Source organism: Salvia hispanica, chromosome 3 (genome assembly GCF_029641045.1).
Source record: "Salvia hispanica isolate PSC_SH4W2 chromosome 3, Shi_PSC_v1, whole genome shotgun sequence".
Classification (NCBI taxonomy): domain Eukaryota; kingdom Viridiplantae; phylum Streptophyta; class Magnoliopsida; order Lamiales; family Lamiaceae; genus Salvia; species Salvia hispanica.
The window spans coordinates 18915452-18927089 of record NC_142694.1 but is presented as its reverse complement, the minus strand read 5'-3'; the positions used below and the strand labels follow the sequence as shown (position 1 = coordinate 18927089).

The 11638-nt window shown below is 36.6% G+C and overlaps 1 long non-coding RNA gene across 2 annotated transcripts; it reads left to right on the top strand.

The window, feature by feature from the left end:
* The first annotated feature begins 4260 nt into the window (after nucleotides 1-4260).
* LOC125217034 (uncharacterized) lies at nucleotides 4261-6218 on the top strand. Of its 2 annotated transcripts, XR_007175550.2 has the most exons (4): nucleotides 4261-4332; nucleotides 4419-4489; nucleotides 4583-4680; nucleotides 5995-6218. It is a non-coding gene; the product is annotated as an uncharacterized LOC125217034 (long non-coding RNA). The 2 variants fall into 2 exon arrangements; XR_007175549.2 differs by lacking the exon at nucleotides 5995-6218 and having other exon boundaries at nucleotides 4583-4943.
* Nucleotides 6219-11638: the final 5420 nt, after the last annotated feature.

Below are 11638 nucleotides of genomic sequence, written 5' to 3'. Positions count from 1 at the left end.
CCCATTTTTCCATTTCCGTCCGTCCCCCAAAATTTATCTCATTTCACTTTTATCATTTTTGGTAGTAGACCTCATATTCCATAACTCATTCCTACTCACATTTTATTATAAAACTAATATATAAAAGTAGGACCCATAGTCCACTAACTTTTTCAACTCACTTTCCATTACATTTCTTAAAATCCATGTCCGGTCAAACCGGGACGAATTTTCGTGGACGGAGGGAGTAGTACATTAGAGCATCCGCAATAGCGGACATCAGCATGGACTAGCCATAGGCTAGCGGAAAGGGCGTGGGTGACGTCCGCTATTGTGTTAGGCTAACGCGACGGATGTCTAGAAGCCGGATGAGCGATCGGCTTAAGCGACGGATGTCTAGAAGACGGACAAGCTCTCATCCGCGGACTAGCACAGTTAGTCGATCGCTCGCCCGCTATTGCGCGGATAAGCTATCGACTAACCGATATTTTTATTTATTTATTTATTTTTTTTTATTTAGACTATATTTACAACTCATTGCACTTCATTTTTTTAATATTTGATAAACACCAACAATTAAAATGAATTAATCGTATTTGTCAATTTGTCAATTTATTTGTTAAGCTAGGGCGTTGGCTAGCCTATTGGACTGTAGAAGTCCTTAATGTTGCGACGGGCTATGAGAAGTCCTTGATGATGTGGCAGGAAAAGTTTTTGGCTAGGGTATTGCTAGGCTATTTGCTATTCCGCACCTATAAGCGGTTGGGAATGGTTACTATAAGATCCTTCAAGCCCAACCAGTTAAAAACATCCTTGGTTATTGTTGATTTAGTGTCACTAATTCCTATATAAAGCCTTGTGGAGAAATCTTTCGACTTCGCCCTTCTTGAAATCGTTGCATTGCTTTACTTGATTGATCTCATAGCTCCTAGATGAAATGTGGATCTGAATTATGAATTTTGCAGAATGTGAGAAATTTTCAAGTTACTCCAGCATGTGAAAAAAAATTGAGTTTTGGGCCCATATTTGTAATCGGGAAGAGGCCAAGTTTCAAAAAGGCAAAATCGGGAGAAAATCTTGCTTTTTTGACAAACTAGTATTAACCCCCGTGCTATGCACGGGACATAAGAATTTCAAATAATAATTATAAAATAAATGAATATATAAAAACAAAAATTCATCTCAACTTGGACATTTACAAAAACAGAAATATACCTATCTTTCTCATTCTAAATGAAGATTTTACTACTCTCTAATGAATAAAATATTTCAAATTCGGCAAATGATTTTATACAATTTTAATTTATGATATAAGTGGAGTAAAAATAATAAAATTAGTGACAAAGAGAAGATGTGTCACAAATGATCAAAAAGTATATCTTAAGTAGAATAAGATATACAAATAAAGAAAATATGTGTGAGTAAAAATCAGATAATTGGAATAAATAAGAGCTCAACAAAGCATAAATATTCATGCATAGGAACCAAAACTTAAAAAAAAAAAAAATCATTCGTTCATAAGATTTTAAAAACTTCTTTCTAAAGTTTAAAAATAAGAAACGTACAATAACATTTTATTAGATAAATAAAAAAATTCAATTGATTAAATGTAAATTTTTAAATAAAATGTTGATTGAAATACTTTAAAATATCTAATACATACAGAACAATTATACTTCAAAACACAATTAGTATAAATTTATTAGTACACAACTTATAATAATTCTTACACAGCTACATCGTATATTTTACTGTAAAAATTATAACCCTCTATGCATAGCACGGGCATTATATGCTTAGCCTTTTTATTATACAGTACCAAGTAATAACACAACTCTTGAAACCGTACCACAAAACCTGAAGCAAATCAGCCACATCCTTCTCACACTTGAGGGGCTGCCAGAAGGGTTTGATCTTAAAGACACATCCCTATAAAATTCATGTCTAATATGCTAACACAACTTATATCTACATCAGAAGCATCATGAAAGTATTCATTAAGTATGCTGAAAAAGTGGCTCATCAACTGCTCGCCCTCATCAAAATAGCTCCTTTATAAACATATGTCAAGATAACACGAAAAAAAAATTCATAGTGCCAATAACTAAAAGTAAAACAATAAATAAGTTTTACTATGTAATCGGGAAATCCAAAACTTGCACAAAAGTCGTATGAGCTTGTTACCTGCTTGAGCAATGAGATACACCACTTAAGGTGTTCAAAGTTCAAACTGCAAGATATGCAGTCAATCCATTTATCAAGTTGACATATTTCTACTTTTACTTTATCAACTCTATTTTTCAGTCGAAACTCTTCTAATGGCATTTCTACTAAAATCTCCAAAAGTTTATTCTTATATTAGTATAGAAGTATTAAACAAAACATGTTCAAAGAACTTCAGGAGGAGATGGTATATTAGGAATCTAAATATTCTCGTTTATTTATACAATAAAGTGACTATTTAGGATTTGTGGCTTTACATGTATTCCCAAGTATTCCGCAAATAAAAAAAAGAATACACCACAATTTGAATACGTAAACGAAACATCACCAATATTCCAAAATTCTGTAAATAAAATAAAATAAACATATTGATAAATAAACACTACTTTAGTATAAAAATTTAATCAATAGTTGTATTAATCAAGAAAACATTAAAACAATAAAAAAAAACATAAATTAAATAATGCATCCAAAATTCTGCCAAGCTTAACGTCATCCTTTCCCTTCCATTTTGGCTCCGATACACTAATTGGACTCCCCCTCCCCAACCCCTAAATTCCGATTAAATTAAACAATGCTTCCAAAATTCTGCCAAAACCAAAACCCAAAATGTCTACACAATTCTCACAAATTTCAATTATAATCTACACGATCTGCTTAATAATAGGCATCAAAAACTGAAAATCGGCGGAAGTCGACTACCACAGAGCCGCCAACGATATTGGTCAAAACCCTACCATAACTGAGTCAAAATTCTCTCCCTTGCCACATTTTTAAAGAGAAATCTACATGAAAAAGGTTACAATTTCTTCACCATAGAACTGTACTCAGTTGTTTTTTCTTTGCATGTTTAAATATTGAACTTAATCGCTTCAAAAATTGGACAAAACGGAATCTTTGACTATATATAGAATTTCAACAATATTTGTTTGGTACTGAATAGATCTACAAAAATATAAAGTTAGTCATATGATATAGCATAATAATCTATTCATGCTTGTCCTCAGCAGGAACAAACGATAAACAGTAAAAAAACAAAGTCCGTTACAAATGCCGGAGAGAAAGAACTTCAAGAGATAGTTAAATGTAAAATGGTGTTGAATTTTGATTTTATGTCTTTGTGATGTCAGTGAGATTGATGGGTTATTGTTGGATTACTCTAGGCAATGTGCCACTGTTGACACGTTCAGTAAGCTCAACAAATTAGCTGAGGTTCATGAGTCATAAACAACTTAGTTATTATCGAAGGGAAGACTCATACCATGTTTCTTTGTTCATACATGCATTTTGAACTCTGATTAGGGTAGCATGTCTTGTGTTACAGGCAGCTCATCTGAAAGAAAAGATTAACCGAATGTTCAGTGGAGAGCTTGCTAACTTATTAACATATAGTCTTAGTCAAATGGTCTCTGCAAAACTTCCTCAGGTAACTTGCACTTGCATATTTGCCATAGATATGTTTCAAAAGTTATGTATCTGTCAAAATTTTCATATAGATACAAAGAATACAACTTGGCATTCCTATACTCTGCTGAGTTTGCATCAACTTATTAGATCTGCATTTTGGTTTTATTTAATTTCTATCTTTTACTAATTTGTTATGCTAGAGAAGATCATAATGGTATCAAGATTAAAAAAAGACTTTGATGACAGAGTTTGTTATTCACGGATAAGATTATCTATCAAGGTAACGAAAGAGTCATACTTCAGTCGCTGTTTTCTGTGATAAGAACCAAATATTGCAAGATTAGACATTTATTTAAAGGAAAGAATGTATTCAATCAACATATATAAGGAAATAATCTCATTTTTTTTTGCAGGGACTGATCTCTAAAATAAGAAATATAGGTGGCAGAAAAGGAATAAAGATGGGATACAAATATTCATGAGGTAATCTCTTTAAAATAAACTGAATATTGCAAAGGAATGATATCAACTTGAATTATTGCTTTCTATTGTAAGGAAGCAATATTCCAAAATCAGAACCATCTTGAAAGATGAGAGCAGCTTGTGATTTTATCTTTTTCTGCAGTCATAATCTTTCAAAACAGGAAGAAAGATGAGAGCAAAGGACTTTGAGACTGTTCTTCATAAACATGATAGAAAGATTGCAGTAATGACATTAAGAAGGTTAGAATCTGTATGCATCATTATAAGAGTATTTACAGGAAAAATGGTAATTTAACTTAAGAACTTTACGTCATTGCTTTTTGCAGGAACTGGGATCAAAAAATAAGAAATATAGGAGGCAGAAAAGGATCAGAGATTGCATAAAAATATTCATTGGGTAAAAACTAATTTCATGAATCTGACTTTATAATTGCAAAAAAAAAATTGTAACCAAACAGCCTAAAACCAATGATTTTATCCCTTTTTGCAGAGAGAAACTTTCCAGATAGGAAGAAAGATAAGAGCAACGGAAGAGGAGGCTGATCTTAATATACATAACACCATGGTTGCAGTAATGACATAAAGAAGGTTAGAAACCTGCATGTATTCATGAGAATAGTACTTACAGAAGATAAAATGGTAGTTTAACTTTGATAAAAAAAAATATGCATATTTAATATGGTAATGAACAATAATAAAAAAGAATGGAGAGAATAGAGTTGAACATAAAAGAAAAAATGATACAGAAAAACTCTTTGCAGGGTGAATGGAGGGAAGAAATTTAGGAAGAATAGAACTGCCTAAAATTTCAATTGCTAATTCTTGTTGAGTGATTTTGGAAGAGTATCAAGGTGGTGTATTTATAGAAGAAAGAATGATGAGTCTGCAACTAACAAAAACAATGCATGTTCCCAAAAAATACACTATAATAAAAAAAGACCTTTCATATAAAAAATGAACAATGGAAAATAAATAATACTACAACCGGCCCACTTGATTTCTTAACTTAATAACTTTAAATTATTTAAAATAGTAAAAAATTATTAAATATAAATCTAAATAAAAAATCTATCTAATTTATATATCATATTAAATTATTATTTACAAAGTTAGGAAAGTAAATTATTGTAAACCTAACATTAAGAACATACTTCGGCCCAGTTGATTTATTCCATCAATAACTTATTATTACTACTATATAAAGAAGCCTCTACTTTACCCAAATAAAACATATTTATAAACCCTAGAAGAAGAGAGTAGCCGCCTAGCTCGGTAAAACAAAAAGGAGAGAGAACCAAATATGGAAAATAAAGAGCCCTAAATCAAAGGCCAACATCTTTATAATGATTACAAAGGGAGCAATAGGATAGCGCAGACGTGGGAGACTCTGTAACTCTCAAATGTTAAAGTATGGAGTAGGAAGAAAGAAGAAGATACAAAAGGTATGAAATGTGAATATTACCTACATAAATATTTAGGTCTTCAATCTGACTCTATTGACACATATTTAAATTACAGTTTCTAATCTTTTACATATCAGATTTCATTACTCTTCATAATACTAATTCCATAATACTTCACTGAGAATCAAGTTTAAAGTTAGAAACCCAATATTTTAATTAGTTATTAGTTATACTTTACTGAGATTTATGTACATTGGATATTGAATTATTATAAATGAAGTCAATTGAAATTAAAGCCAGCAATGTTTGATTTCAGTTTTAGTACTCTATGATTCAGATATGTTTAGTGTAATGCTTGGAATATTATTTGTTTTAAAGAGGATATTACTGCTAGAATTGCATACTTTGTTTATAAGTCAATAATATTTGATTTCAGTCTTCTCGGTTTTGAAAATGTGGGCAAAACTTTATTTCTAACGTATGATGAATTTTTTTTCAGGGACAAATTGCTTTGGAAAGAGGCAAAATGACAGCTTTGGAAGAATGAAATCATTCCTTATTGTAATACTGTAGAAAAGTACTTCATTTCACCCCTATCCTATGTTAATATACATAGGCCTGCTGGAAAGTGTTGTTTTCGATACAAATTAATGAATAAATAATTTTCAAATAATAAACAGCTTTCCATTACACAGTCAGCTTCAATACACAGACATTCTTCCATTTTCCCTCCAAAAAAGGTATAAAAGTACTTTCACCAAACTGTCACTTTAGATTAGGATAGATTCCACACGGACTGCTAGGTTGGTGTTGTTCAAATCGGATGGACTGCTGGCATGTCTATTCTCGCGTTTCCGACTTCTTTATGCATCTATTATTCTTAATCTCTTTTAAGCTTTTGCCCCCTTGCCATGGGGTCCGGGGGCGCGGAGAGGCCCCCGGCCCGACGGTATGACATGTTTCTGTTTTAGGTCTTAATTTTGTATTGAGCTAGTTGTTGTTGTCCATTGCTAGATGTTGCTCTTGTACAGAAATTTAGAGATGGAGAAAATCGCGTTTATATAGTTTTTCAAAAAATTAAAAAAAGAATTAAAAAAAGAATTAAAAAAAGAATTAAAAAAAGAATTAAAAAAAAATAAAAAAAAAATTAAAAAATATCACTGGCCGATCGCTGGCCGGTCGGCACGCCACAATGCCGGCCTGCGCATCGGCCAGCGCGTCCGATCGGCCAGCCCACGCCGAAATTTTAACCGATTTCCCGCTGGCCGCCTCCAATGGTTCGGCTAGCCGATCGGCCAGCGCCGCGAATTGGCTAGCCGGTCGCTAGCCGATCATTGGAGATGCTCTAATGGACTAGAGCATCACAAACCTCATTTCAAATCCAGGCCCCAAGTCCCCTCTACGTCATCATTCATTCCCTTAAATTTGAGTCTCATGCCACAACTCATCTAATTCTACAGGCCACAACTATTAAATTATACTATTCACAATTCTAACTTATTTTACTTGTAAAAATTGAAAATGTTGAGCAATTATAATACAAAAATATTATTTTTAATTCAAAAATTCTAAATTATAATCCTAGAAATTAAAAAAAAATTGATCAGATAAAATTATAAACTATAAATTATAAATTTCAATTTTAATTTTACCACTCCCCAATTCCTAATATAAAATTATAATTATACTCCACTTCCCGCTTCCCAATATAAAATTATAATCATAATTTATACTCCCAATCCCCTACACTAAAAGGTAATGCGTCTCTCCATCTCCTTCTTCTCCCTCTCCATTTCTTCTCCTATTTCTTCAAGGATTTAAATTCCAACAACAAAAAAATTAAAAATAGGAGACTTGCGGCCCGGCCCGAAGACATCCAACGCCGGGTCGGGACTCGCAATCTGCGTCACGGGCACGACTAAGGCCATCCGCATCCCTGTCTCTTATCCGTCTCTTAACCGTCTCATCTCTTCACTGTTCATGAGCCCCACTGTACTTTTCAACTCATCTCTTAACTAAGAGACAATACCTGCATCACTCCATCTCTTAACCATCTCATCCCTTAACTATTCATTCAATTTCATTTTTCATTTTTCATTTTTATTTCCAACAAATTCAATTAATAAAAACACACTTCATTAAATAAAATAAAAATTACAATTTAAAAGCCTAAAAAATAAATACATAATTTAAAATCCTAAAAAATAAAAAAATACATAATTAAAATACTCTAAATTAAACTATAAAAACTACTCCGTCGGCGGTGCACCCAAGTTAGATCGATCCCGAATACCAAGTTAGCTTTCAAATGCTCAATTCCGTCCATATGGGCTTCAAATTGGCGAGGATTCATTTTTGAAGTGTCAGCCATTGTGGCGACCAGGTACATGGACATTAGGCTGTTGTAGCCCGTGCCCGTGCCCTCCCCCTCCCCCTCGCCCGCCTGGCTTGATTCGCCGCGGCCCCTCCCCCTCCCTCTCCCTCTCCCTTTCCCCCTCGCTCTCGCCGCCTTCGCCGCCTTGGTCCCTTGCGGCCGACGCTGTATACCGGAAGAAGACCCCCCTGCATCATCGGTTGGCGTGCCCTCACGTGAGGTGTTGCCTTCACCGCCATCACTAGACGAGTAGTGGCCACGCGCCGTGTGCTTCGTGCGTTTCGAGCCCGACTCGACACCGCCAGCCCACCTTTCAAGGGGGTGGACTTGCGACCAAACATCGACAAACTTGAAATCTTTACCGACGTCGTCTTTGAAGACCCGCAACGCCGCTCTCAGAATGTCGGCTCCACTGGCTCCGCTTTGATAATTCGCCTCTTCTGCCCTGTATATCGCGCAAAAAATTTTGACATCTTTGTCACATCGGTCCCAATGACTGCGGAGCATCTTCACGTTGCAGGAAAAGGTGTTCTTCGGCCTTCGTGCGTTGTAAACTTCGGTGACTTTTTCCAAAAACACTTGTTGGTTTGTTGATTCCCGACGACAGGATCGTACGAGACGCTGATCCAAGCGTCGTACAGAGCCAATGTCTCGTTTTGGCTGTATGGATGACGACTGTCGTCCCCCACAACCTCGTGGTCGCCCTCTTCCTCCTCGGCATTGACGCCGATCCTGAGGCCGATCCTGCCAGAGCCTCCACCTATTGGCCAGTCGGGCAAAGTGCGTTCAGGCGGCAAAAAATTCTCCGGAATTTGGGATAATCCCGGCGATTGCCCGTACCTCTGGGGGAGGGACGATAGTATGCATCCACATCAAAATGTGGTGTTTGGTACGCTGGCAGAGTGGTCGAGGCTTGGGTGCCCGGCGACGAACCGGGAGTACCCAAAAAGTTGTACATGCTCGCCCAATCGTCGAACGAGTTCAAGTCGAGCCCGCTGGAGCGCCGCATGCCGGAGCCGCCGCCACTGGAGTTTCCATCGCTTGACATTTTTTCAACAATTGGAGAGAAAGGAATAGATGAGTGTAGTGAATGAGTGTAGTGAATGGAAGAGGAATGAGAGTAGTGTTTGTGTGTAAAATGGTGAATGGAGTATGGAGTATTTATAGAATAATAAAAGAAATTTTCTTTAAAAAAAATCGACCATTTGATGCAACGGTCATTTGACCGTTTAAATTTTTTTTTTTTATTAAATTCGAATTTATAAAAAAATATATATATATTACGTCATAATTCCGACGCCCACTCGCGGGCCGGCGAGTGGGCGTCACGCCATCCGCCAGCGCGCGCCACGTGGGCGGCGCGCGTCGTCTCGCCAGCTCAAGGCCGGTCTCGCTGGCACGCGTCGCGCGACGAGATGTCGCGTCTCGTGACGACAAGACGAGCGTCGCAACGCTGTCTCAAATGTTGTCTCGTCGAGACGAAACCGAGACAGCATCGCGTCTGCGATGCGGATGCCCTAAACCTGTAACCCCAAGAGCGGCCCAGGGACGCAACTGCAGCCACAGGACCGTCCCAGGCCGTGACTCGCCGCCGTCTAACGCATGGCCCGGACCGGGACTCGCGATTTGCGGCCCGTCCCGTAGCGTTGGGCATGCTCTTAATCGAACAACTAATTAATAAGAAGAGTGAATTACATAAATGGTACCTGATCTTTCACTTTCGCACGAAAACGGTACCTGATCTTTATTTTATATCGTTTATGGTATCTATTAATCACAATTTCGATACCTAGCATAAATTTCGCCCCAAATTACCCCGTAAGGACAAATTAGGTAGATGGGGGTAATTTTGGAAATAAAAAATGTCTGATTTTTGCAGATATTCAGGGTGTCAGGAGCGAATTTCTGAAGATTTGATGCAAAGTGTTAGGAGCGAATTTTTGATGATTTGATCTCATGCACAGTAACATTATTTTTGTCTTATGTTTTACTTCAATGGATGGTTGACACGTCAACAATTTCATTTTCACTAAACATCCTTCCACCATGCCACTTCATCTCACTTTCTCACTCTCTCACTTAAAACCTCCACCGTTTCATCTACCACTCTCACTCTACCTCCCTTCCACTCAATCTGACGTCCGGCCGACTGAAGAAATCGACCGTCGGTGTTGTGCTATTGACGTTAAACGGTGAGAAATGCCCCCCAAGAAAAGAGGGCGGGCGTCGTCTTCAAAATCAAAAGCTTCTAGCTCCGGGGTTGGCTATGAAGCTCCGCATATAATAGATGTAGACGAGGAGACGTGGGACATCCGTGGTCGTGGACAGAATATATTCAACCCGAAAAATGAATACGGTGAGTTTTTTTGGTTTCATTGCTCGATTTTGCAGTAATCTTAAATTCAACAGTCATAGTAAATATTTGTTTCCCCTTCGGCATTGGTGTTGGCAACAAAGTTAAAGGAGGGCAAAAAAAAAGTTTAGTCCGTAGCTGCAATTGTAAGTGAACAACTATTTTTCTATATCTATATACATATGACTGATTTTTTTGTTATTCTTAAACGGCTTTTTTTTTTTTTGGTGAGTCTTAAACGGTTTTTTAATTGTTGTTTCTTTTGCTTTTTTGCACCATGAATTTAGCTAATGCTCCAATGTTTGTTTCATCCGCATTTCTTGGGCACTGCGAATTTTTTTTTTTGCACCATGGATTTATGAATGCAAAAAGTTGTCATTTTTTCTTATTTTTCATAGAATCTTGAGCATTTCATGTTTCTGCAATCTGCATTTGGTGATCATATTATTACCCTATATATCAAGAAATCAGTACCGTCGTCATGTGGTTAGAGTAACACATACACATTTTACGTTATTCAAGTTTATTTTATTTTTTATATATAATTCATTGATGAAGGAATGTAGTGGCATCGCCAGCTGCAATTTTTTTTCCATTGAATTGGGGTATTACTTGATTTGTTTGTTAATGATTTTTTACATTCATTGTCACTCAGCTGGAAGGCCTGATAGGTTTAGTTTGGCCGTTCACCATGGGGGTATATTTGTTGGCGAAGAATATGTAGGGGGTATGTTGAATTATGTGGATAATTGTACTATCCGGCAATTCGAATTGCTGGACTTGTCATCCATTGTGCTTAAATTAGGTTATCGCAGAGAATACATTTGTGAGTTCTACTACTGCCATCCTTCCCATAATCAAGCATGTCATGGCACTAAAGTTGGTCATCCTCTCGAACCACTTATTGATGAGGAACACTTGAAGAGATTCAAAAAGTTGGCTAACAAACTAGAGAGAATTGTGCATGTTTATGTTTTGGAGATCACCGAAGTTGAAGCGAGAGCCCGAAAGCATAAGGACCAAGAGGCATATATGAAGGATTATTTCAGTCCTAAGTCGAAGGGTGTAGTGATAGAGGAAATCGACGAGCCCCCTCTGGTTGTGTCGAAACAGAAGCCGCTGAAGAAGGCGAAGGTCAATCCTGGAATACCTTTGCTTGAGTGGTATGAGCAGGATGTAGAGTTCGAAGACTATTTAGTGAGTAGTTTGGCTAAAGCACGTGAAGAATGGAGAAAGAAAGAGGTAGATGAATCAAGAATTTTGAAATTTTTGATGGATGAATTTAGTGCAACTGTGGAACAGGTACTTGAATTTAGGGTACTGCATGTGTTATTATTTTGAACCTAAACTGAAATTTATTTTTTGGGTACTGCATGTGTTATTATTTTTTCGCACTTAAACTGAAATTTATTTTTT